Source organism: Ictidomys tridecemlineatus, chromosome 1 (genome assembly GCF_052094955.1).
Source record: "Ictidomys tridecemlineatus isolate mIctTri1 chromosome 1, mIctTri1.hap1, whole genome shotgun sequence".
Taxonomy (NCBI): domain Eukaryota; kingdom Metazoa; phylum Chordata; class Mammalia; order Rodentia; family Sciuridae; genus Ictidomys; species Ictidomys tridecemlineatus.
In genome coordinates, this window is record NC_135477.1 from 190332069 (window position 1) to 190356440 (window position 24372).

The 24372-nt window shown below is 43.7% G+C and overlaps 1 long non-coding RNA gene across 2 annotated transcripts; it reads right to left on the bottom strand.

Annotated features, from left to right (window-relative positions):
- Positions 1 to 74: 74 nt before the first annotated feature.
- LOC144364848 (uncharacterized) lies at positions 75 to 23479 on the bottom strand. 2 transcript variants are annotated; one of them, XR_013422939.1, is made up of 7 exons: positions 23182 to 23479; positions 21520 to 21761; positions 17386 to 17632; positions 14571 to 14663; positions 4354 to 4599; positions 999 to 3855; positions 75 to 520 (listed from the first exon to the last, which is right to left on the bottom strand). It is a non-coding gene; the product is annotated as an uncharacterized LOC144364848 (long non-coding RNA). The 2 variants fall into 2 exon arrangements; XR_013422938.1 differs by lacking the exon at positions 75 to 520 and having other exon boundaries at positions 877 to 3855.
- Between the last annotated feature and the right edge of the window lie 893 nt (positions 23480 to 24372).

Genomic DNA, 24372 nt, shown 5'->3' on the forward strand with positions numbered 1-24372 from the left:
CACCCCCACAGGTCTCAGCACAAGCACCCGCTGTAGGCATTGCATTGCAGCGACAGGCACAGCAAGTACCCTCCCCATGTACTACCCCATCCAGTTCCTGGTGCCCTAACACCTCTCCAGTGAGGGCCTTGTTCCCACAGGCCTCAGCAAGAGCGCCCCCTCCAGGCATCTCCTCACAGGTAAAAACACAGTGTGCCCCCTCCCCACCAACTTCCTCAACCAGTTCGGTTCCCCTGAAGCCTCTTCAGCCTGGGCGGTGCCCCCAAAGGCCTCAGCATGAGCTTCCTCTCCAGGCACCACTTTACAGAAACAGCGTACCCCCTCCTCACACACTACCACACCTAGCACCTACTCCATCCAGTCTGGTCCCCCAACACCTCTCCAGCCAGGGCCATACACCACACATTGCTGAGGACACTGGAGGTCTCCCTACCTAGGCTCTGCTCCCAGGTTCAGCACGAAGGATCTCAGGTTCTTAAGGAACATGCTTCTCCACTGTCTACTGGCCACTTCTGGATGCCTGGAGACTCAGAGCACAGAAACAGTTTGCAATATGCCCGCCCAAGCTCATGTGCTTCATGCACTCGCCTGTTGTTGAGGGTGGGGCTTTGCCCAGGAATGTTACCAAATAATGCCTAGTGGCAACAGGCACAGTGCCCCTCCTCCCCAGACACTACCCCACCCAGCTCAGGTCCCTTAAGATCTCCAGCCAGGACCCTTCCCCCACAAGCCTCAGCACAGTCACCCCTTTAGTCACTGCCTCTTAGGGACAGCACAGGGCATCCCCTCCCCTGCACTATCCCACCCAGCTCCTACCCCACAGAGCTCCTACCTCACCCACCTCCACCCTCCCACCTCCTACCCCACCCTGCTCCTGGTTCCCTAAGAACTATCCAGCAAAGTTCCTATCTCAAACAGGACTCAGCAGGGTCGGCGCATCCATGAACCTCCTTACAGGGAGAGAGACACACTTTGCCTCTTCCCCATGCATTACTTACCCAGCTCTGGTCCCATGACACCACTCCAGCCAGTGCTGCACCCCACAAACTGCTGGACACACTGGTGCCCTCCCTACATGAGGCTCTCCACTGGGATCCACAATGTCCAACAGGAGCACAGTGGTGAGCACAAGGCTGCCTTTGTGGGAAGCCTCACATCCTCACCAGGAACCACAAAGTGGAAAGCCGGAAGGGACTTCATCCCAGAGGGCGACAAAGCTTCTTGGCCAGGAGCAGAGCAGGCCAGGCAGCCTTCGGAAGGTAGGTCCTCAGCTAAGTGAAGACACGTGCTTCTCCACCATCTGCCTGAAACTTCTAGGCCTCAGGAAACCCACTGCACAGAAGTAGTTTCCAGTGCGTCTGTGCATGCGTGCATCGTGCGTGCATACGTGTGTGCACGCATCCTCTTGACAGAACAGCTGCCTGGGCTCTTGACAGTCACATCCACTGCTTGGAGAAGAGAGGGATTCTCTCCATAGCCACGTGCCCGGTTTTGAGCTACAACTTATACTCTTGGACAACAGAAAACTGGACTTCCTATTGAGAGGAAAAGGGGTGTTTTTGCATACTAAGCTGGAGACAGTGTGAAGGGGACATCCCTGGCCACAGGGTGGAGCAAGATTCTGGTACATCAGGAGGAGAGACCCTGAGAAAGAGCAGGATCAGCTTGGCCTGGACCCTGGGCAGGAACACAACACTGAAAGGGAAAGACAGAGACCACCATGGGAGGTTTTCCTCTCCCCACCTCCTCTCAGGGAGCATGAGCTGCCAACCCATCAGCAGTGGGGGACTACAAAGATGATCTGATGTGGCCCTCCAGGTTTCTCTCACCTCCCTGTGGCCTGTGGGAGCCCAACAGGCCCACATCGGGAAAATACATGGTGCAATCATGTGCAGTGGTACCAGGGAGCTACCCAGGGCCCCAGAAGGGGCCAGGCACTTCATGGTGTCCACCAAAGAAGGAGTCAGGGGTCCTGTTAGGGCCACACAGGGAGTACAAGTCCAAGACCCTTCCCCAGAGCCACAGGACAAAGACCATTGGGAGGGAGGAGGTGAAAAGATGGAAAGAGATGGGGTGAATGCAGACAGCCCACAATATGCACCTTGAACTGAACATTTCCCCCAGTAGCAGAGCAGACAGATTAGTCCGGAGAAAGTTTAGTTTTCCCCTCAAGAATGGAACTGGAGCTGGGGCTGGGCTAGGGCTCAGCTCACCTTCCCTCACTTCCCAGGGCCTAGCCCCTGGGTTTCACCTCAGGTGACACCACTCAAATCCCAGCTTCTCTGCCTAAGACACTGGCAACTCCCTCCATGGTGTTCTGTCTCCTCACCCTCGCTCAGTCAAATTACCCATATCTCAGTGGTCCATTCTAAATATATGAATCAATTGGCATGGCATCACATGCTGTGCTTTTCCAGTGCTCCAAGGAGAAGCTGACATCCTCTCCATCCCCTCCTGACTTTTGTCCAACCCTCTTGTTCTTTCCACCATTTGTCTGCAGCTGGACAGTTTCCTCCCCAGTCCCAGATAAGTCTCCTGTGACCTCATAACCTTACATGTGATACATAAGGTGTGGGGGCTTATCTTGCTCTCTGAGGCATCTGCCAGGACTGAGAACAGGGTCTTGTGCAGCTCAGTTGCCCCAAATAGCACTTCCATACAACATGTGAACAGATGAGAAAACCAAGGAAAATCCCCAGTGCCAGGAGACAAGGACCTCAGGTTCCTGAGTTTCAGGGACTCTGTGTCTGTCCAAAGTTGGTGGAGACTAAGCTGGCTACATGTTCAACTTTACCACAGCACCCCCTTTTCTCCTCTCCCCTGTCAATTTGGGGACACACAATGGCCCAGTATGGACACTTGAAAATCCTACTATATTAAGGACCAGACAATGGAGAGGGAAGGAAAAGAGCAGGGGGGTTGGCCCTGTGTCCCAGACACCACATTCCTACACATGCACAGACTGATATGCCCACACACGTGCACACACACTAAAACATGCATACACTAAGACATTTACATGTACGTACTCACGTGCACATGCTAAGACATTGTGTGTGCATGCACTGATAGACAAGCGTAAAGGCTCATGCACACACAGTAGCCACCTACCTGGTGCTTGAACAGGAGGTAGGTCAGGCCAGTCAGAAGGAGAAAGACAGGCATAGCAATAAAAGTGCTGTCTAGCCAGCTCAGGATAGGACCAGGAGGCCTGTAGGCAGGAAAGAAGAGATTCCCCCCAAGCCCACCTGACAAAGGGCCCCTATCAGTTTCCTGGGCCAGAGGAAAGAATTTGGGATGGCCTCAGAGGTTAGTGCAAAGCCTGCTGAAGTCCCTGGGGTGAGTCTCACTCTCAGCCCACCCCTCCTTCTGCCACATGGCTGGTGGTCAGGTCGTTGAGCCTTCCCAGCACCACTGTGCACAAGGTTCAGCCTCACCCTCACTAAGGAGACTGAGCACTAGCCTGGCATAGAGTTCCAGATCCCACTCACTCCCAGTGGTAGCCACTAGATTCAGGCTCATGCTCAGGGTACGTTTCCCCTTGCACATCTCAGACTGCAGGAAAAGGGGCCTCGGGGTGAAGAGTGGAGAGGTGGGATGGACAGAAGAGTGGAGGTCAAGGCTGTGGATGAGCAGCATCCATGTGGACCCACCTCCTCACTGGAGCGAGGGGAAGCACATAGATTGGCTCCACTCACCCCACTGGCTCTCATGATGCTCCTCCTCAGTCACGTCATCCTCCAGCATGGCCATCCACACACGCAGCCTGGCCTAATAGGTAGACTCAGGGTCCAACTTGTTGGCTTCAAGGATTAACCAAGTCATCCCCACAATGCAGTCCTTGTTCCAGGCCAGCTGCAGAGCCAGAGGCAGTGAGCAGACACTTAGGTGTGGGGCTGGGTCCAGCTGGAGAGTACACACAGCAGGCCAATCACACACACACACACACACACACACACACACACGTGAACACTCACACACAGACACACACCTGCTCACAAAACACAGGCACACACACAACTACAGGCACATTTCACACTGACATGCTCAAACACCCACCGCAGTGCACACACACATGTAGACACAAAGCACAGGCACACTCATGTACAGTCACAAACACAAAAACACATCCACACATAGGTATTCTCATGCCCTATTGTGAGTGTGTGTGTGCATGTGCATACACACACACACACACACACACACACACACACACACACACACACTGGCATACTTGTGTACATAGGGATGATGCATATACACACACATCGGCTTCTGACCCCCTCCCCATCTCACTATTCACTGCAGTAACTCTGGGAGAGAAAAGACCCTGGGAACCAGCCAAAGTTTTACCTCCCAGGCCTCTTCCTGTCTCTTGAGGGTCAGCTTATAGCTGAGAAGCATGGTCATCGGCCCCAGGGCAGGACTGATGATCCAGGTCAGAACACAGGAGCAAGAGCTGATGTTGCTGTGCAGGTTAGAGGGAGGGACCAGCTTTATTGAAACAGAATGAATATGTGAGGCCTTCAGGACACTGAGATCTGGAGCACTGAGATTCCCGAGATGCACGGTGAAGCCTCTCTCAGACCAGGGGAGTCACTGGAAGACAGGGATAGAACAACTATCCTAGCCCCTGTAGCAAGGTGGTTTCCCAATGCTGCTCCTCTTTCCTTCACACTCTCCTTCTAGACTCCTTCCTGCTCTGACTGGAGTGCATTCCTAGTGATGTGAACCCAACTCAGCCCCCACCTCAGCTGGCTCAGGGACCCCAATCCTAAACACAGGACTCCTACAGCTCCCCCCCCTTTTTGTTTTTTAAGGCCTTTTTGGATGAATAATATTTGTTTTTTGTTTAATGCTGGTGGAGGCAAAAAATAATAGGGTAGACTTTAAGAACAGCAAGCACAAAATAACAATCCCAGCATTAGTAAATAGCCACCTATGAATAATTGTTTGACCCAAGTAAAGTTGGGTAACCATGAAATAAGCCAATCTAATAAATCTAAATCTCCATTGTCTGCCGCAGTCTGGCTAGGCACAGAATCATGAGCCACTCAAGCAGGAACAAAACTTTATTTTTGAAAATGCCGCCAATACCCCGTACACGTCAGGGAAGCAAGCCGGTCCCCACACGCGGTTGTGTTCTACCAGAACCTGGGACAAGGACCTCCCCGGCAATTCCCTCCTACTGTACTTCCCCAACCAATGGGAACTCTCCAGGAGTCCCATAGCAGGCCAAGGTGAACAGCAGGAGTCCAATATCCATATGAATGTAAATCTTAACATAATCATATCATCTCAATGGCTAGCTGGCGTCACCTTACAACCAAAAGTGCCATGCATCATATTACTTGGCTGTGGCTCTTAGCAATTGTCTTTTCAGACTTCATCAATGATATCTTTAAAGTAATCTAACTCCTTTGAAATAGAATTACTGTTATCACTTAAATTCAAGCAACACATATTAATGAACTCCTGACATCCTTATAATGTAATAATAAAAAATAATCAATTGTAGCCTGATTATCAAGTATGGTTTGATGGTGTTGTTTTGTTCTACATTAAGCATATTAATTGCCATAGAGGTATAATTTTTTATCATAGCACAAGCCAGTTTTTTAGTTGTTTTGGAAGCCCTAACAGCTATTCCAGGGATACTCACTAAGGAAAATGTTAAGTTTTGCCTTAGAGAGAAGGTTTACTGAATTATCACAGTTTTTATCTAGGGAAATAGACCTTTATAGGTACATTACACTGGATGGTGGCCTATTAAATCCTGTGGGGATAGTAAGAACACAGTTAGTCTGCTAAGACAACAATGAATACCATGAGATATTTTTGTAGGTATATAACAATTTTAGCCAAGTAAACCCAAATATTATGATGAATTTTGGAAGTCAAGGAGTCTGACTGTACTGAATTTCCACAGCTGAGGTACAACAACAGAACAATGTTATCATTAAGATTAAAGCATTTACAGAGTTTTGTTTGAGTTTAGCAATCAAAGAAGTAACAAGTCTTCTGAAGTACATTTTAACCCCATTTGAGCCAACAACTGTGGAGCTGTTGTTAGACCAGGACGCAAAGAAAAGACCACTGACTCCAATTAAAATCAAATTAAAGCAAACTTATTATTTTGACTGGCCAGGATGCCTCTCTCACCAAAAACTGTGGGAACAAGACAGCACTGAAGCTTTCTTCCAGCCCAGCTTTACACTGTACTCACTTCCTTCTTCATCAGGGACAGAAACTCCCCAGGAGGCACAGATACACAGCAGGAGCCAATGGCCCAGAAAGTTACACAAAGGGAGGTTACAGATAACAAAACTCCGAAGAGCATAATACAAAGGCTAGTTTACATTTTTGCTAGCCCCAAGATCAGAATTTATGAAGGTCATTATAGCCTCAGAGAAGGTTGTGATCTGGCCAGGGAAGGCCAAGATTTGTGAGGTGTCACTAAAATTTAGAGAGAGCTGCTATCTGGTCAGAGAGAGCCAGGCATGGGTGAGTTCAAGGTACAGGCAGGCATTCCAAGCAAGTTTGGAATTTGTAGTAATTTATAATAAAGCCGAAATTAGCTTTTCATGGCTTTGTGGCAAGATGTCTCCCAATTTTAAGAGGGAATCAGGCTGGGTCTATCACTGATGCTGTTAATGATTTTATATCCCCTCACGTTACTGGAAGTCTAGTATCTTGGGATCCTCTTTCAGTATATCTTTTATTTTGAGGAGAGTGATCATTGTGGGATTCTCCTCATCCACAATCAAACAGACTTGGGAATCAGGCTTCTGATCTCCATTTATAATTGATAAGTCTCACACACCAAGCTAGAATCCAAACTGGTTATTGGTGTAAGCATAGCAGTCTATCCTTTCCCCTGTGTGATCAGAGGCATAGGATCTTGTTGTCCTGAGTCTGGTAGAAACCTATATATTACATAAATTTTTCGTGATGGCTGTTTGGGAATAAAATGTCTATCCAAAACATATAACCAATTGTGATAACCAATATAAACTTTGTGTTGCATGTTGAGTGCATTAACTATAAATAAAACAACATCCAAAACATTATTAATATGAGAGAGGCTAGATCCCCTTTCTTTCCTTTTTTTAAGGCAAGTTTTAAGAGTGCCATGTGTTTGTTTAACCAAAGCCTGTCTGGTAGGATTATGACAAATTTTATAGTTTAAAATTATATTTTATTGATTACAAAATTATGCAAAAGCATGAGATATACATGTAGGGCATATCCATTTAAAATGAATAGGCTTGTCCATGGTGGCAAAACAAAGTAATAAATGAGAAATGTAAATAGATACCTTATTAGACTTTTGGGCACTAACCCAGATGAACTTAGAAAGAGTATAAATAAAAATGTGAAGAAAGGAGTAAGGAGTCTGGGGTTGTGGCTCAGTGGTACAGTGCTTGCCTAGCACATGCAGGGCACTGGGTTTGATCCTCAGCACCACATAAAAATAAAATAAAGATACTGTGTCCAAAACAACTAAAGTAAAATATTTTTAAAAAAAGAAAGAAGTAAGAATGAAAAAGAGGGAAATGGATAGCATTCATTTGTCAAAGTGTATTAGAACATAGGACTTGTGGATTTACAGAGTTTTACATGGGGTCTCGAAAAGTGAGAACAGTTGTTGACTATAGCATGAACTGTTGAGAAGAGATGGAAAACATTTTTTTAGTGATCAAGCATTTTGATGAAAAAAATCCATAATATTTTACAGTATCTGAAAATAAAGAACAAAGGGATTTCACAGCTTTATCTGTATGAGCATTACCTTCCATCAAATGTCCAGGAATCAAGGTATGGCTGTGTATATGAGAGAGGAAGATAGAAGGCATGTGACACTGTAAAATAGTTTAAAAGGTTTAAAAAAAGAGATAGTAACTTTGAATCCAAATGAGGGCATAATATAGCTATAAAAATATGAGGAACAAGTTTAGTTATATAATAAGAATCTGTAATAATGTTTAAAGTAGTAGAAAATAGTCTCTTAGTGCCAGGACAATTGTAGCTCACTCAACCTGTTGTAGAGAGATTTGAGGTAGGGTATAATAATTAGTCAATTTATCATTAATAAGAACAGATATTACTTTTCTTTGTTTACTTTTATCTGTATACACCTTTAATCCATCTACAAGAGGAATGTAGAAATTAAGGAAGAAAAGAAATGTATAACCTTGTTGTAGGTACAGATGAGGCAAGGCACCGAAGATAGCATGAAACAGTTTTATTTAGCTGCAGTCAGGTTCAGAGGGCACAGCTGCTGCTGTAATCAGTCAATCCCCTGAATCTCAAGTTTAGGTAGTTTTAGAATTTTATACCCAGCATATAAGGGGAGGGGCTCAGAAGTTTACAGTCTGCAGAAGTTCACATAAAAGCAGTTTTTTTCTTTCTTTTTTCTTTATTTCACTATTTATGCAAGTTTCAAGAACAACACCTGAGAAGGGGAGAGCTTTTTCTCCATATTTCTTCCCAGCCAGTGGCCAAGTAAAACAGGGCAACACGAAAATTGGAAGTTTACCTACATTAAACCCTTTAAAGAGACTCTTTTCCTGACAGTCCTAAAATCAGCCATGGCGAAGATTTCTGGAGAAGCCCAGTTGACTTTTCTATGGAGAAAGGGTGTGCCACTACAACCTGATATAACAAAGAGAATTGTCCATCATGAGGCATTTGGAAATCAATTGGTGCTAAAAAATGTGTTAATACAGGGGCTGGGGTTGTGGCTCAGCAGTAGCACACTTGCCTAGCATGTGTGAGGCACTGGGTTCGATTCTCAGCACCACTTACAAATAAGTGAAAATAAAAGTCCATCAACAATGAAAAGAAAATTTAAAAAATGTGTAAATACCACTTGATAGTAGAGAAAAAATTATAAGTATTGGAGATATAATGTGTTTTCATAAGTAAGGAATAAAACATGAATGTCCATGTCTATTAAGTATAAAATTTAGTATGGTCATCATGCTAAATTAATTGAGAATACATGTCAGTAAAAGGAAAAATATCATAGATACCATTTGACCCAGCTATCCCACTCTTTGGTCTGTACTCAAAGGACTTAAAATCAGCATACTATTACAGCCACATCAATGTTCATAGCAGCTCAATTCACAATAACTAAACTGTGGAAGCAAACTAAATGCCCCTCAATAGATGAATGGATAAAGAAGCTGTGGTATACATACACAATAGAACATTCTCAGCATTCAAAGAGAATAAAATTATGGCATTTTCAGGTTAATGGGTGGAGTTGGAGAATATCATGCTAAGCAAAGTAAGCCAATCTCAAAAAACCAAAGGCTGAATGTTCTCTCTAATAAGTGAATGCTGATCCATAATGGGGTTAGGGGAGGCATGAGCAAAATGGAGAAACTGTGATTGGGCAAAGGGGAGGGAGGGTGGGGAGGGTGCATGGGGGCAGAAAAAAATGGTTGAATGAGTGGACATTATTTCCCTAGGTACATCTATGATTGTATATATGGTGTGATGCTACATCATGTACAACCAGAGAAATAAAAAGTTGTACTGTAATTGTGTACAATGAATCAAAATGCATTCTTCTGCCATATATACCTAATTGAAATAAATTAATTAAAAAATTGGCTAAAAGTTACAAGTGTGGATTATGACTGCATGAGCCTTAGAAAATAAGAGTGTACAGCAGCCAAAACATGAGCTGTCAAACAGTGTTAGGCATGTGTTCATATGTACAGAATTATGTATAGCAATCGCTTTACTTGAGTGGACATGTAATTGACTCACCTTTTCATTATTTAGCAATTTTGTACAAAATAGTAATTAATTTGTAAGCCCTACCAGAATATTTCCTAGCTGGTTTGTAGTTTTTCAAGAATATTACCTTGTTTTTGTATTTCATGTGGTTCTTGTTTTCATATGTGTGGATCTATAAATAGAATTGCAGTGTTTAAAGCTTTAGTTTTTAGGAAAGAGGAAGGAAGAACTCTGCATGCTGGGCCAAGAGGGGGGCAGAGCATGTGGAGGAAGGGGCCTTATGGAGCAGGTCAGGTGGCATGTGTCAGGGTGAGGGGGTTTCTTCATATGGGGTATGCTATTTTGAAAAAAGGAAGTATTTCTCCCAAGACTTGGAGTAGGCAAATTACAAATCAGTTTATCTTTGTGTTGTACACGAGTTTACAGAAGAAAATATATTAATATAATGTTAAAAAGAAAATACCAACAACACAAAAGCTTTTATGATGGATTTTGTAAATAGATTCAATACAGGTGACCTGTTCTCTAGCTGTGATCTTACCACTTCAAATAGATGTAATTTGAATAAATTTTGTATGGTAGAGGATCAATAAAATGATTTTTTTAAGAGTTCAAAAAAAAGAGAGCACCCTAAGAAGGCCCATCTCTGACAGCCACCTGGGAGCTCTCCTCTGCACTAAGCTCTGTTCTTGGACCATTCAGCTCTAACTAATTCAATCCTTTTCACCCCATGAGCAGGGAAGTGACTTGCATAGTCATCTAGCTTTGTCCTGAAGCCTGAGCTCTTCAAAAGAATTGAATGTTTTATATTGAGGTAATTTCAGTTACACACCAAGTTAGAAATGGCGATGAGAGACCTCTGTGCCCTTTACCCAGCCTTCCCTGTTGACCTCTTGAAACCCTGTGTTGTGGCTCTATCAGGTGCTCACAGCTGCAGTCAGGATGCAGAAGGCCTCCAGTGTTGAGAGCCACCCCTCTCTTCCTCTTGTTGTCCACCTTTGCCCTTCACCAGCCTTGCCACATCCTTAACCGCTGACAGCCTTGATGCTGCCCTCCTCTGTATCATCTGATCATCTCACCAGTGTTGCTTGACTAGACTCAGGCAGTGTGTAAGCTTTTGGATTTTTTAGTGTGAATTTCTGGGGAATCATCCAAACTCCTGTGTGTTGACAATTTATTTTTCTTTGCTAAGTGTTGTCCTGGGCCTTGGGTGCACTTGTCTCTTGGCTTGACCATTTGCTCACTCATCTTAGTTCAGGAATCCCCAGGATGTTGAATGATCTCCCTTTATATTATACTCTCTTTAATCAAGTCTCCTCAATTCTTTTGCCATTCTCTGAAAGGCCTATCTGTTTTCATCATTGTAGAGTTTTAAGAATACCTTAAACACTCAAGGTAGTAGTCCTTTGCTCAAAGTGTGGTTTGCATTTTCTTTTTTTCTTTTTAATGTGTAGATACTGTGGATTAAACCTGGGGCACTTTATCACTGATCTACATCCCAGTCCTTTATATTTATTATTATTATTTTTTGAGACGGGGAGTCTCACTAAGAGCTGAGACTGAGGTGATCCTCCTGTCTTAGCCTCCTGAGTAGCTGGGAAGACTGGCATGGCCACTTGCTTGCATTTTTATCTCATTCTCTAACTTGTCTTTTTATTTTTATTTATTTTATTTATTTGTTTATTTTTGGTATTGGGGATGGAACCCAGGGGCACTTAACCACTAGCCACATTCCAAGCCCCCTTTTTAATATTTTATTTTGAAACAGGGTCTCAATAAATTGCTTAGTGTCTCACTAACTTACTGAGGCTGGCTTTGAACTCATGATCCTCCTGTCTCAGTTTTCAGAGCCACTGGGATTACAGGCAAGCATCACCACGCCCATCTGTAACTTGTCTTTTTATCCACTGAACTGGTTGAGCAGAAGTTTACCAGTTTATTAATCTTTCCTTTTCTAGATTGCATTTCTTTGTCAAATATGAGAATGCTTTGCTTAACCCTTGGTCTGAAAGATTTTCTTATTTAGTTTTGTTTTCCTAAATGTTATGGTTTGGTTCCAGAACATTCCCCCAAAGCTCATATACTTGTGCAGCATTGTTCAGAGCTGAGAAGATTGGATTACAAGGGCTCTGACCTCATCAATTGCCTTTGTGTTCTGCATGAAGGCCAGCAGGCACACTTTCCACCTGGTGTCATGGATGAAAGAGGACATGCCTAACTAAACACAGACCATCTAACAAGTCTGTGGCTTCTAGAAGGTGGCAGAGAGGACAGGGATTCTCCGTGAGCTGAGACAGCCCTCAGGTTCTCTTTGGAGGGAGAGCAGAAACCAGCTGAAACCAGATGTCAGGAGAATCTTTCACCCTCCCTGTGCTCAAAAAGGAAACAAAGAAATGTGGATCACAATGAAGCAAAAGGTGTTCAGTGATATCTCCTCAGACCCTTCGATCCCACCTCCACTTCCCAGGGCACTACCTTCTTCTTCCCTCAGCCCTCACACTTGCTTCCTGTGGGCCATCCTCAGGGAAACCCTCCTGGGTCATCCTCTGTCCAGCCTCTATAGTTAGTCTTGGCCCTCTTTTCTCTGTGATGACTGTTGATGTACATTCCAGGGCCCACCTAACAGAAGACAGGTGTCGGGGGGAGTGGTGATTCATATTTGGGTTTTGATGATAGGTTTCTTTAAGGAATGTTAAGACCACTAGGCTCCTCTCCAGCCTGCACCTCCTCAAGCTCACTAGGGAGAAGCTCCTTCTATCACACATCAAGCCCCTCTGGCCCACTCTTTGGAGCTAGACTTGAAACCTGCTTTGAGCTCAAATTAAACCTTGTTCCTAATGTGAACTTCTCCTCAGTTGAGGTGCTGCTGTTGGGGAGTCCAATTTGCCAGAAATGTCTCTCTTGCTTTTCCTGGCTGGTCTCATTCAGACCATTCACTTTCTGGACATCTAAAATTATATACAAATCACCATATTCATTAACAACACGTGAAACTTTCTTACAGAATTCTAAAACAAAGGTAAAATAGCTCCTTATCCTGATGATACAAGATTGCAAAATAATTATATTGAATTGCGGGACTTTGTCCTTACTGAAGGAATGGCAAAAAAGTAACTTAATTTATACTAACATATGATGTTTGCCTTTGTTTGCTCTAAGTTGTTCTATGAGATGCAGATACACTTAGTTAAAACATGAACCTACTGTTTAGCTGTGACTTTTAACAGAGTTCTTTTCATCTACCATTTCTTTTATCTATTTGTTTGCTTTAGTTTTTTCTTCTGATGACAATGGAGGTGATCTCCTCTGACTTCCCTGCTCTTTCAGATATGAAATGGAAGAATTCCAGGATTACCTGCTGTTGGGATGCATGCACAGTTCACTTGTCTGCCACCTGACCACAAAAAGATTGGTATCTGTGTTTGTCTAGTCTTTATTCCTCCAGGGGAAAGGAGATAGACATCTAGGGAGCTGTACAAGCACAAATTGCTTTCTTCCCTACACTAGAAGATCGTTTCCTCCAAAGACCTAATTTTACCTGAATTAACCATAAAGGGTACAGAAATCTGCAGTATGTTTCCTGATGGCACTAAACACTTGGTTCTCCAATACACACTGTGCCCATCATCTTTGAAATGTATGTCTTTCTGGTACTTCAGATATCAGTAGCCCTGGCACTTCCCCTTAGTTTCAGGCACATGCACTCAGCTTGGTAACTCACTGCTTCGGTAGACTTTTCTTTTGTGCATAAAGGTTCAACTGCCTCTGATTTGGTAGAAAATGGAATGTCCTATACAAATTAATTGTGTTCATTATTCTAGGATTATATCCACAAAGAGAAAGGCAAATGGCTAACTAGAAATAAAACTCCCACACAAAATCTGAGCCTTTAGCCACCTGGCCTCTAGTTGTCAACTTCAGCCTAGGGCCAGCCGTTTGCATGCTCTTGTGCCAGCTCTCCTCAGTCACATGGGTTCTGATGCCACCTGAGGCTTGATTCTTGGTCTCTCTTTGCAGTTCCATATCAATTCCCTAAGTCCTTGTAATGATCATTATTTAAATATTTGTTTTAAGCTGCTGATTTCAAAATTTGTTTCTTCAATACAATGATCATTCTCAAGTCTAGATTTTATATCCATCTATTGTAGCATGTACAACATTTAGAAAATAGTTATCTCAAAATTAAGCTAAAGCAAACAAATAATTATCTCCTTAAAACTTTCCTAAAATAACACCTTAGAAAATAGTCATCTCAAAAAAGCTCAAGTAAATAAATAATAACCCCCTTGAAGCTGCCTTCTTTTTAGACCTTTCCTATTTTTTTTCTTTTTCTCATCCAGGTAAAATATTATTTGTGTTCTTAATACCAAATATAAATTTATTTAATTTCAGTCTCAACAAAATGTAAGCTCTATTGAGAGATTCATTTGTTTTATTTACTACTGTTGTTCCCACAATTATAAAAATGATGGTGTTTGTGAGAGATCAACAACAAGTACTGAAAAAGTCAGCACAAAAATGAATGCTTGAAAAAGAGGCTATGAAGATGGAGGAAAAAAGAAAAAATGAGAATTTACAAAAAGTACCTAACCAATCAAAATATCAAGAAGATCCATATGGGGGTTGGGGGTTTGGGAAAATTGAATGAAGTATTCATTATGAGAACATAAACCTGGGTGTACATGAGAGAGCACTCCTTGGAGACTGTACAAAGGAAGGGGCTGACACACAAGACCCGCTTCCTTAGGATTGGGACCTGAGGAAACACAGATGAAAACAGCTCAACGTGGCTCCCTGCACAGCATGCACTGACTGACCTGGGAGGCACTGGTGCGGGGCTTCGCCTACTGTCCAAGGCCCAGTGCCTTGCTCCAGCTTGAAGATCGCCTCAGGTTTTGCAACGCAGTGCCCTGTTAACAGAAAACAGTGAAAGATTTGTGCCAGGATGCTTGTCAGGTGCACTTAGGAATGACACAGCCTTCAGGAGCTGTGCAACGATGAGTGTCTCAGTCACATTCTTATGGTCTGGAACAGTGTACTGGGGCAGAATTAAACAGCTGGAGAAAGAACTCAAGGGATGATTTTTAAGAAAATTGAGGACACAGAAGAATACGGATGGACAATAAAAGAAGTTAGAAACACACATTATAATATGTAGAAGAAATTGGACAAAGACATAGATGAAATAAAAAAGAACCAATCAGAAATCAGAGGAAATAAAGAAAGAATTCGGTTAATTAAATAGAAAATTACAGTTCAAAGTTTCAATAACAGAACTAAAGAATCAGAAGAAAGAATTTCTAGGGATGAAGACAGGTTTTTGATATAATCTGTCCCAACCTGCAGGACACATAAACGACAGCGAACAGCGGGAGGAATGAAGGGACAAGAGACACGAGGGATGACAGCAAGACAGCAGTTCTGATCAAGTTGCAAACTTTTATTGTTCACACAGGGGTATTTATATGCTGGGGATGGGGAAGCTCTCTTATAGGCAGTTGCTGGATGTGGGTGGTAAAACTGCCAGCTGCAGGATGTCTGATGATCCTGATAACCGCAGGATGTTTTAGGAAGATAGGTAGCTGCAGGATGTCTCCCAGGGGCTGTTTCTTGTAAATGTCAGGCTATTCTTTGAAAGAGAATTTCCTTCTAGCCCATGACATTTCCCCCTTTCTTATATAAAATATTTGACCATACCTTATTGGCCATGTTTTTTAGGGGGTGATAGAGGCTCTGTTCCTCTAGGAGGCCTTAGAATATCTCCTGATCCGATCGAGCATCTTTACTAGGAGATTTTGTGGCCTTGGCATGTTTTTGGAGGAGACGGTTTTGAGGAAGAAGCATGCCAACTGCCATGCACCAGAGTGTGTCACTCAGAGGTCTTGGGTTAGGGGATCCATGGATCCATCCTCCTGCAGTCCTTCCTGCACCCTCTGTTATTATGGCCTAACGTCCTCACTCCATGGGTGCATCCTCCCCCAACGGGAGGGGTCCATGGAGGAGGGATAAGTTAACCCTTATGGCAATGGCAGAAGATGCTTGGTTAGAGCTGTTACTTATACTTTTATATAAGAAAGAGAGATCTGTGGGGATGTAAACTTAAGAAATAAGCCTGAGAGAAGGGTGGAACATCCTTTTAAATGTTGGCAGCATGGTCTTCCATCTCCAGATGATGATAGTGGACCTGTATGGGCTTAGAGGCCAAAATATTAATCTGTTCTTTAATAAATTGTACCAGCCTGTTTATAATGCAGGGTCCTATGGACACCATTAAAAGTAAACCCAACAAAGGGCCTAATAGGGGAAGAAGGAAGGGTAGAAATCCATTAAGCCCAGTCCAGAGGGGATTTTCAAATAGTTCCCTTCATTTCTTTTCTAGATTTTCTTGAAGCTGCTTAATTTTAGTGCCGTACTATGCCTGATTTATTGGTATAAAAGCAGCATCGTTCCCCTAGGGCCAAGCAAATACCTCCCTGGTTAGCTGTCAGCAAATATAAGCCTCATGTATTTTGAAGACCACTTCTTCCAGGGAGTCTATTTGGTCCTGTAAATCTTTAATGGTTCCTGATAGAGTTTGTACATCATCTGTAAGTTGTTGAGACAGGCGACGGTAAGAGTGTATAGCCATGCCTAAGCCAGCTGTATCTGTGCCCACAGCAGCTGTTATTCCAAGGCTGGCAAGGAGTGGTAAGGCCTGTATTGCCTGCCTGTATCTTTTGACTAAGGTGTCTAGGCTAGGAATAGATAGAGGTTCTTCTCCTGGGACAATAGTTATATCAGGGAGTAATAAGGCAAGAACACAGCCACCGGTCCAATTTGCTGGAAGCCTGGGGAAGGCTGAGTTTCCTCCACACATAAAAACTGTGCCATTGGGGGGACAAGGAGATGGGGTGGGTGAGGAATAATTTTGTACTTTTGAGCAATTTCCAAAGGAAGTATCTCCAACATCAATATCATAGGTATTATTCTGCATCATGCCTAAAAGACATGATGTAAAAGTGCTTATAGGCTGTACTTTAAAAGGAAATCTGGTTTGGCATGTATTATCATTGTCTATGATAGAATTAATAGGAACTGCCATAGGCATGATTGCCCCTGTTGTCATGCAGAGCCAGCAATCACCAGCAAGGGTGGGGTTGGAATTATTAAGCAAGGAGAAGGTAGTTTCCAAAATATCTAATGTATTGGTATCTAAATCTGGGAGCTGGGATTTAGGCAGCATTAAGGAATGATATATGAGCTCAGGGATTTGGGGTTTCAAAAGTTTGATTATCTGAAGATGCTTGACAGAATCAGTGGGTCCTCCACCATCAGAGACCTTTGTAGGGGCCTTAATGGGCCAGCAGGAGGATTTACCAACAGTCCCTTGGCATCCAGCTGACTGTAGCTTGGTGTGTTTGCCTTCTCCTCCCCAGTCAAAGAGAACGGGGTATAATGAATAGTGGTCCCCCCTGCTGCATGAGTTTTAGTTAGGGTGGCTTCAAAAAATTGTTCTCCTTGTTTGTTAACACAAGTTGAGGCCGACGAATAACAAGAGACATGCATCACCTGGGTATGCGTGCAAGTTGCAGAACAATTTTGGAGAGCTTTACTTGTACTGGGGGGAATAATCTTTGGCTTGATAATACATACCCATTAGGCTGATGAACTCCTCCAAGTTTATGGTCAACCTCGGCATGGAGGTAAGCCACCTTAGTCACGCAGTCAGCAGTCTGGGCCAACTAGTGGGAGCCTGAGTCCAAGATCTTCCCTTGCATTCGCAGAGGGGGCCAAAAAGGTACTCCACGATGTTGGAAGGTGGAGGGCCAAGGCATCCGTGTACAAACCTGTTCAACAGAAGTGCCTTAAGCAGGATCCTCACACAGATTGTTGGCTGCACCTGAAAAAGAGGAAAATTTGTCCTCAGGGGGAGGGTCTCTGTCCCTGGGTTGAGGTAAGTCATTAACCAGTTTAACCAGGCCTTCTGGTAACCATCTTGGGGCTGCTTGCTCTTGGTCCAAAACACAAGCTGAGCCTCATCCCCAGATGAGGACAGGATCTGGGCCTTTCCATTTATTTGTAAGGGGATCGCGCCACATAACAGGTGGGTGAACATAATTGGACGAGGGATGCCAGTGTCTGTCTGCAGCTGAATGGCCTTCACTGTCTAGGGTAAGAAAATTAAGGGCAAATAATGCATGGTTAAGGTGATCCCTGGGAGTGGTAAATACAAGGGCGAAAGCCTTAAGGCGGGTTAGCCAAGTCTTTAAGGTAAGGTGGGCACATTCCACAATGCCTTGGCCCTGAGGGTTGTATGGAATTCCAGTAGTATGACACATTTGTAAGGTAGCACAAAACTGTTTAAACTTGGCACTGGTATATGCAGGACCATTATCTGTTTAATATGTATTGGTTTACCCATTACAGAAAAGGCTGAAACAAGATGAGAAAGGAGATCTTTGGTAGCCTCTCCGGAATGTGGTGATGCAAAAATAAAGCCACTGAAGGTATCTATAGAAATGTGTATATATTTGGTTTTTTCAAATTCAGGAAAATGAGTAACATCCATTTGCCAAACCTGATTGGGCAGTAATCCTCGGAGGTTAATGCCCAAGTGTTGAATGGGGAGGGATACAGCGCAAGCAGGACATGCTTTTACTATTTCTCACGCCTGTTGCCTGGTAATTTTACAAAGTAATTGAGGGCTCTGGGAATTTAAATGGTGAAGATTGTGTAACTCCATGGCCTTTTGAACGGAGCCAACAAAAATTGGAAAGATGGAACGAGTTACCGCATCAGCTTGGGCATTACGTTGTGTTAGAGGGCTGGGAAGATCAGAGTGTGCCCTAATGTGTCCTAAAAAAAAATGGGTGTTTTCTGGCCTGAATTAGATGCTGAAGCTGGTTAAACAGAAAGGCTGCTTTGGAAGAAGCCTTAATGGCGGGTGAAATCTCCAGCAGGGGCACAGAATGAGCAATGTAGGCACTGTCTGTATAAATATTAACAGGCTTATCAAAAAAATGTTATAAAAACTTGTGTTATGGCAAACAATTCCACAAGCTGTGCTGACTGATAGACAGTATCAAAGGTGGTAAGCTGGTTATTGACAACAAAGACCACACAGCCATTACTGGAACCGTCTGTAAAGACAGTAAGGGCTTGAGGAATGGGAGCCTTTTGAGTAATTTTGGGAAAAATAAATGGATGTAATTGAGCAAAATGTAAAAGGGGGTCATTGGGGAGGTGGTTATGAATTGTTCCCAAAAAGCCTGATAGAGCAATACCCCATTCATCCCCTGTCTGTAGTAAAAATTGGGTTTGGTCCTTAGTATATGGAATTAAAATATTATCAGGGTCTTTGCCAAAATGTTGTCAAGAAAGCAAGCGACCTTTGATAATAATAGAAGCTACCTGAGCAGGATAAACAGTAATAACCTTGGAGGATGTGGTTGGTAAATGGACCCAAAGCAAGGGCAGCCTTTATTTTTAAAATGTGAATCCTGCTGCCAAAATATTCCTGTGGGTGTATGAGGAGTGTGTAAAATAACCAGAACCAGAGGAAGGTTATAAGAAATTTGTGTAACAAACTGTTGGGCAATGGCTTCTGTGACTTGGTTTAATGCCTGTCATCCTTAGGAGTAAGCTTTTGAGGGGATGAGGGGTGGGAATCACCTCTCAAAATATCATTAAGGGGCAAAAGTACACAAGTGGGTAATTTTAAATATGGTCTTAGCCATTGAATATCCCCCAGTAATTTTTGAAAATCATTAAGGGTGTGAAGATGGTCCACACGTAGTTGTATTTTAGGAATTTGGATCTAATTATCTTGAAGTTTAAGGCCCAAATAGTTATAAGGGTCCTGTGCTTGAAACTTATCAGGAACTATCTGTAGTCCCAAGGTAGTGAGGGCTTTGTAAAGGTCCAAGTAACAATTATTAAGGTCATGGTTATTAGGTGCAGCAATTAACAAATCATCCATATAATGTAAAATATAAATTTGTGGCCATTGCTCTCTCACAGGGTCTACTGCCTGAGCGATGTATTTTTGGCAAAGACTAGGGCTGTTGGCCATACCTTGGGGAAGAACCTTCCATTGAAATCTCTGCATAGGGCCCTGTGAGGGAGACTAAAGGCAAAATAGGGTCTATCCTCAGGATGTAAAGGAATAGTAAAAAAGCAACCTTTTAAGTTAATAACCATTTTACAATAGTTTTTGGGAATAGCCACTTGTGTGAGGATGCCTGGCTGTAGTGCTCCCATTGGGCACATAACTTTATTAATGGCGCACAAATCTTGTAAAAGGTGCCATTTGCCTGATTTTTTCTTGATAACAAAAATAGGAGTATTCCTTGGTGAGGTTGAGGGTTCTACATGGCCGGCTGCCAGCTGTTCCTGTACTAACATGGAGGCAGCCTTCAATTTTTCTTGGGTAAGGGGCCACTGATCCACCCACACAGGAGTCTGAGTCTCTCAAATAATCTTATCTGCATGGGGTACAGGATAGTCAGGGACCGACACTAAAAATCCGAATACCCAAGTCCATATGTATTTGTTTTTTGTATGGGTTGTATAGGCTCAACCAGTCCTTGTCTCAGTCTCCCAAGGCATGTACCAGGAACAAAATTCATACGAAGCATTTGATGAGTCACCATGGAATTGGGACTGGCAAGAATAACTTCCATTTCACTCAAAATATCTTGGCCCCATAGGTTAACAGGGAGGTCAGGAACAACGAAAGGAGTGACAGTTCCCTTATTACCCTCTTTATCAGTCCAGCTAAGAGCCCTAGAGCTGACCAGAGAATTTTTTGACTGTCCTATCCCTTTAAGGTCAGTCAAGGATGGGGTGAGGGGCCAATCTGATGGCCAGTATTTTTGAGAAATAACTGTGCTATAGGCTCCAGTATCTAGGATTCCTTGGAATTCCTTTCCTTCAATAAGTAGGGTAAGGGTGGGTCTATTGTGAGAAATGGGCTGAACCCAATACACATCAAAGGAGCCCAAGGAAGCAGTCCCCCATGGTAGGGTTTAGGTGGTGGAAGTGCCTCCTGAATCTAAGGGAAGGAGTATTAATTGTGCAAGTCTTGTTCCTGCTGGGATGGCTGCAACTCCATTAATAGCTGTGGCCATTATTTTTATTTCTCCAGTGAAATCATTATCAATAATGCCAGGGAAGACCTGAACACCTTGTAAGGTAGTAGAGGCTCTTCCAAGAATAAGGGCACACATATGAGATGGAGGGGGACCCATAATTCCAGTGGGTATTATTTGGGGCCCTTTGCATGGAGTCTGATATTGTATCGGTGGTGGCACAGAGGTCCAATCCTGCACTGCCTGGGGTGGCTCGTTTGAGGGAGGCAATCATGGAGAAGGATTTTGAGGTAGGTTGGGAGTTTGGGAGGGAACAAACCTTATTGCCCCTGGGTTTGTCCTGGGGGAGGTCGGGGCCAGGGGCTGGCCCCGAAAGGAGTTTCCCAAGAAGCGGGAAGAAATAGGCTGTCCAAGGGCATTTGTCTTAGATCTACACTCATTGGCCCAGTGATGACCTTTACCACATCTAGGGCAAAGGGTGGCTGGGGGCAGTTTAGCCCTGGTTTGGGGAGACGCTATCCCTAGGCTTTGTTTGCCTGTCAGACACTCGCGTGCAAAATGGCCAGGTTGTTTACAAGTAAAGCAAATACATGAGCCAGGATTGCAAAAGGCCTTGGTAAAGGCGGCACCTATGGCAAGACTCATGGCATGGGCTGCACCCACCCCAATACAGAGTCTAATAAAGTCAGAAAGTTACCTGTTATCCCTATGTGGTCGAAGAACATCTTGACATGCTGGTTTGGCGTTTTCAAAGGCAAGATATTTTACAAAGGTGCTTTCGCTTTTGCTTGGTCCAAGTAAGCGTTCTGCAGTGAGGTTGAGCCGGGCAACAAAGTCACTATAAGGCTCCTCAGGCCCTTGTCGAATTTTTGCCAGGGAAGTGGTAGCTGAGCCCATTTGAGGGAGGCCTCTCCAAGCATGTAAGCCAGCCATTTGAATCTGCGCCAAAAGTCCAGCAGGGAAACGCGCCTGTTTAGGGTTAGTGTCAAAAGGTGCTTTGCCCACTAGCTTAACATAAGTCCAGGTTTTAGAGGAGGCTTTAGTTAAATCTTTTTGAGCAGTTTCCCGACAGTGCTCTTTGAAATCTGCATTCCATAACAGGAAGTCTCCAGCACTGAGGGTAGCTGGGGCTAAAAATTTCCAATCATTAGGAGTAAGCCATTGTGCACTGTGGCTTTCTAATAAAGCTAGTGTGTAAGGAGCAGTGGGGCCATAGTGAGCACAAGACTTTTTAAGTTTTTCAAGAAAATGCAGGCTTAATTTTTTGTAGACACTGTTTTTTTTTTTTTTTCCTGCCTAGGGGTGAACTCCTCATCCTCTGAGTCCTGATCTTCCTCTTGCCCTTCCCCCACTTCCTCCCCTTGATCCGTTTCCCCTGCTTCCTCCTCTAGATCCTCCTCTAAGTCTTTGTCCTCAGCCTGGGCGGGCTTATCTGTCTGACTGTGGGTGACTGGGAAGGGGAGAACAGGCCAATGGCGCGGCTTAGCCTTTGTATTAGACCGCCTTGGGACAGCTTGAGTTGACTCCGTGCCTAAGGCTAATGAGCAAAGCTCAAAGTCAAGGGATCTTAATTCTTTTAAAAGTTGGATCTGTTCCCATCTATGTTGGAGAGACTCTTGAAAGCAAGCCAGGTTAGGCAAGGGAAGTGGAGAAAAAATATCTGAGGGGGCAGTTGGCCCCTGAAGGGCCTGAGACAAAAGGCAGGAGGGATATAGGAGGGAGGTGGATGTGTAAGTCCTATAGGCTGTGGCAGGGTCCTGAGAGGTGGCGGGTCTTCTGAATGGTAGGGAGCTGCTTCCTTCTCCAAGGTAGCCTCCTCCCCAGGGGTCAATGTGTCTCCAGATTTAAAACTGGATAAAGGCAGTTGGTAAACATTGGAGCCTTATTCATTAGGGTGGGATTTTGAGAGGGACCAGGAAGGTTTCCAGGGTCCTGGGGAGACTGAGAAGGATCTATCTATGTCTATACTAACTGAAGGGCATGCCAAGGGGGGATGAGAGGTCATTTACATAGCCTCTTCCCCAATCCTGGCAAGTTTTAAGGTACCATTGTCAAAAGGTGAACTTTTAAGAATTTTATTAATTAAGTTCCAGTAAGAAAAGGTGGGAACAGGCACCTTTTCTGGGCCAAAGGATTCATAATAATCTTTTAAACAGTCTCCTACTCTAAGCCATCTTTTACCATCAATGGTCCCTTCAAGGGGAAACCACGGACACAATTCTCCTATGTATGAAAAGAATAATTTTAAGTCCTTTTTCTTAACACGCCCCCCTCCCCCTCCATGTCTTGAGGGCCTCCTTGAGGCCTGACAAAAACAAATAATGTGACGAGACTGCTTGTCCCATGGTGGGTCACTCACCGTGCATCGTCCCCACTCTCCTCCTGGATTTGTCTCTTGGTCGTGTCTGCCGAGGCGATCGCGAGCTCCCCTTGGCCAAGTCTCCCCGGAGGATGGCTTTCCCCCTCAGTCAAAGGCTCGAGCCCCACGTTGGATGCCAAATGTCCAGACTGGCAGGACACATCAATGACGGCGAGAAACCTAGCTGGGGAGGAATGAAGGGACAAGAGACACGAGGGATGACAGCAAGACAGGAGTTCTGATCAAGCTGCAAATTTTTATTGTTCACACAGGGGTATTTATATGCTGGGGATGGGGAAGCTCTCTTATTGGCAGTTGCTGGATGTCTTCACAAGGTGAAATAACCACAGGATGTTTCAGGAAGACAGATGGCCACAGGATGTCTCAGGGAGATAGATGGCTGCAGGATGTCTCCCAGGGGGCTGTTTCTTGTAAATGTCAGGCTATTCTTTGAAGGAGAACTTCCTTCTAGCCCCTGACAAATCATGGCTTCTATAGGAGGTAAGTTTTGCCTTTGGGTCAGGCATATTTGGTCTTGATATGAACTAAAAAAATGTGGGCATACCACAAAGAATTTTTGTAAGATTCTGTTTCAAAATTAAAAAAAAAGAAAAGAAAAAATTGAGGATATATCTCAGGAATAATAATTCTCTCAGTTTAACCCTCACTACTACACTCACACACACACACACACACACATACATACATACAGTTTAACCACCAATACTACACTCATATAAACACAAACACACACACACACAGTACTTATGAGATTTTGAAAATATTTTTTGGCATTGAAGAGCTGTATAAACCTCATCTATTACAAAAGGCAGAATTAGTGATACAATATCAATAATCCTTTAGCCTTATCTGTGTACAGAAATTTAGCAATTTTACTTCTACTCTAGCCAAAAGCCTTTAATGTTTGATGGTATTCTCAGAGTACCCCGTACTAAAGAAGAAAATTGAAATCACAACCCTGCATTAGGCTAAAGAAAAACTGCAAAATAAATTTTTTTAAAAAATGTTTAGACTCTAGTTTCTGGGTTACTGATGATCTGATGACCTAGAGTCTTCTCTCCAGTGATACCCATCTCATTTGATTACAGTATGATATCTAAAATGGAAATGGATCTGTGTCCAGAATCCTGTGAGAAACAGTGTCCACTTTTGTACACTTCTGAGTTGTAG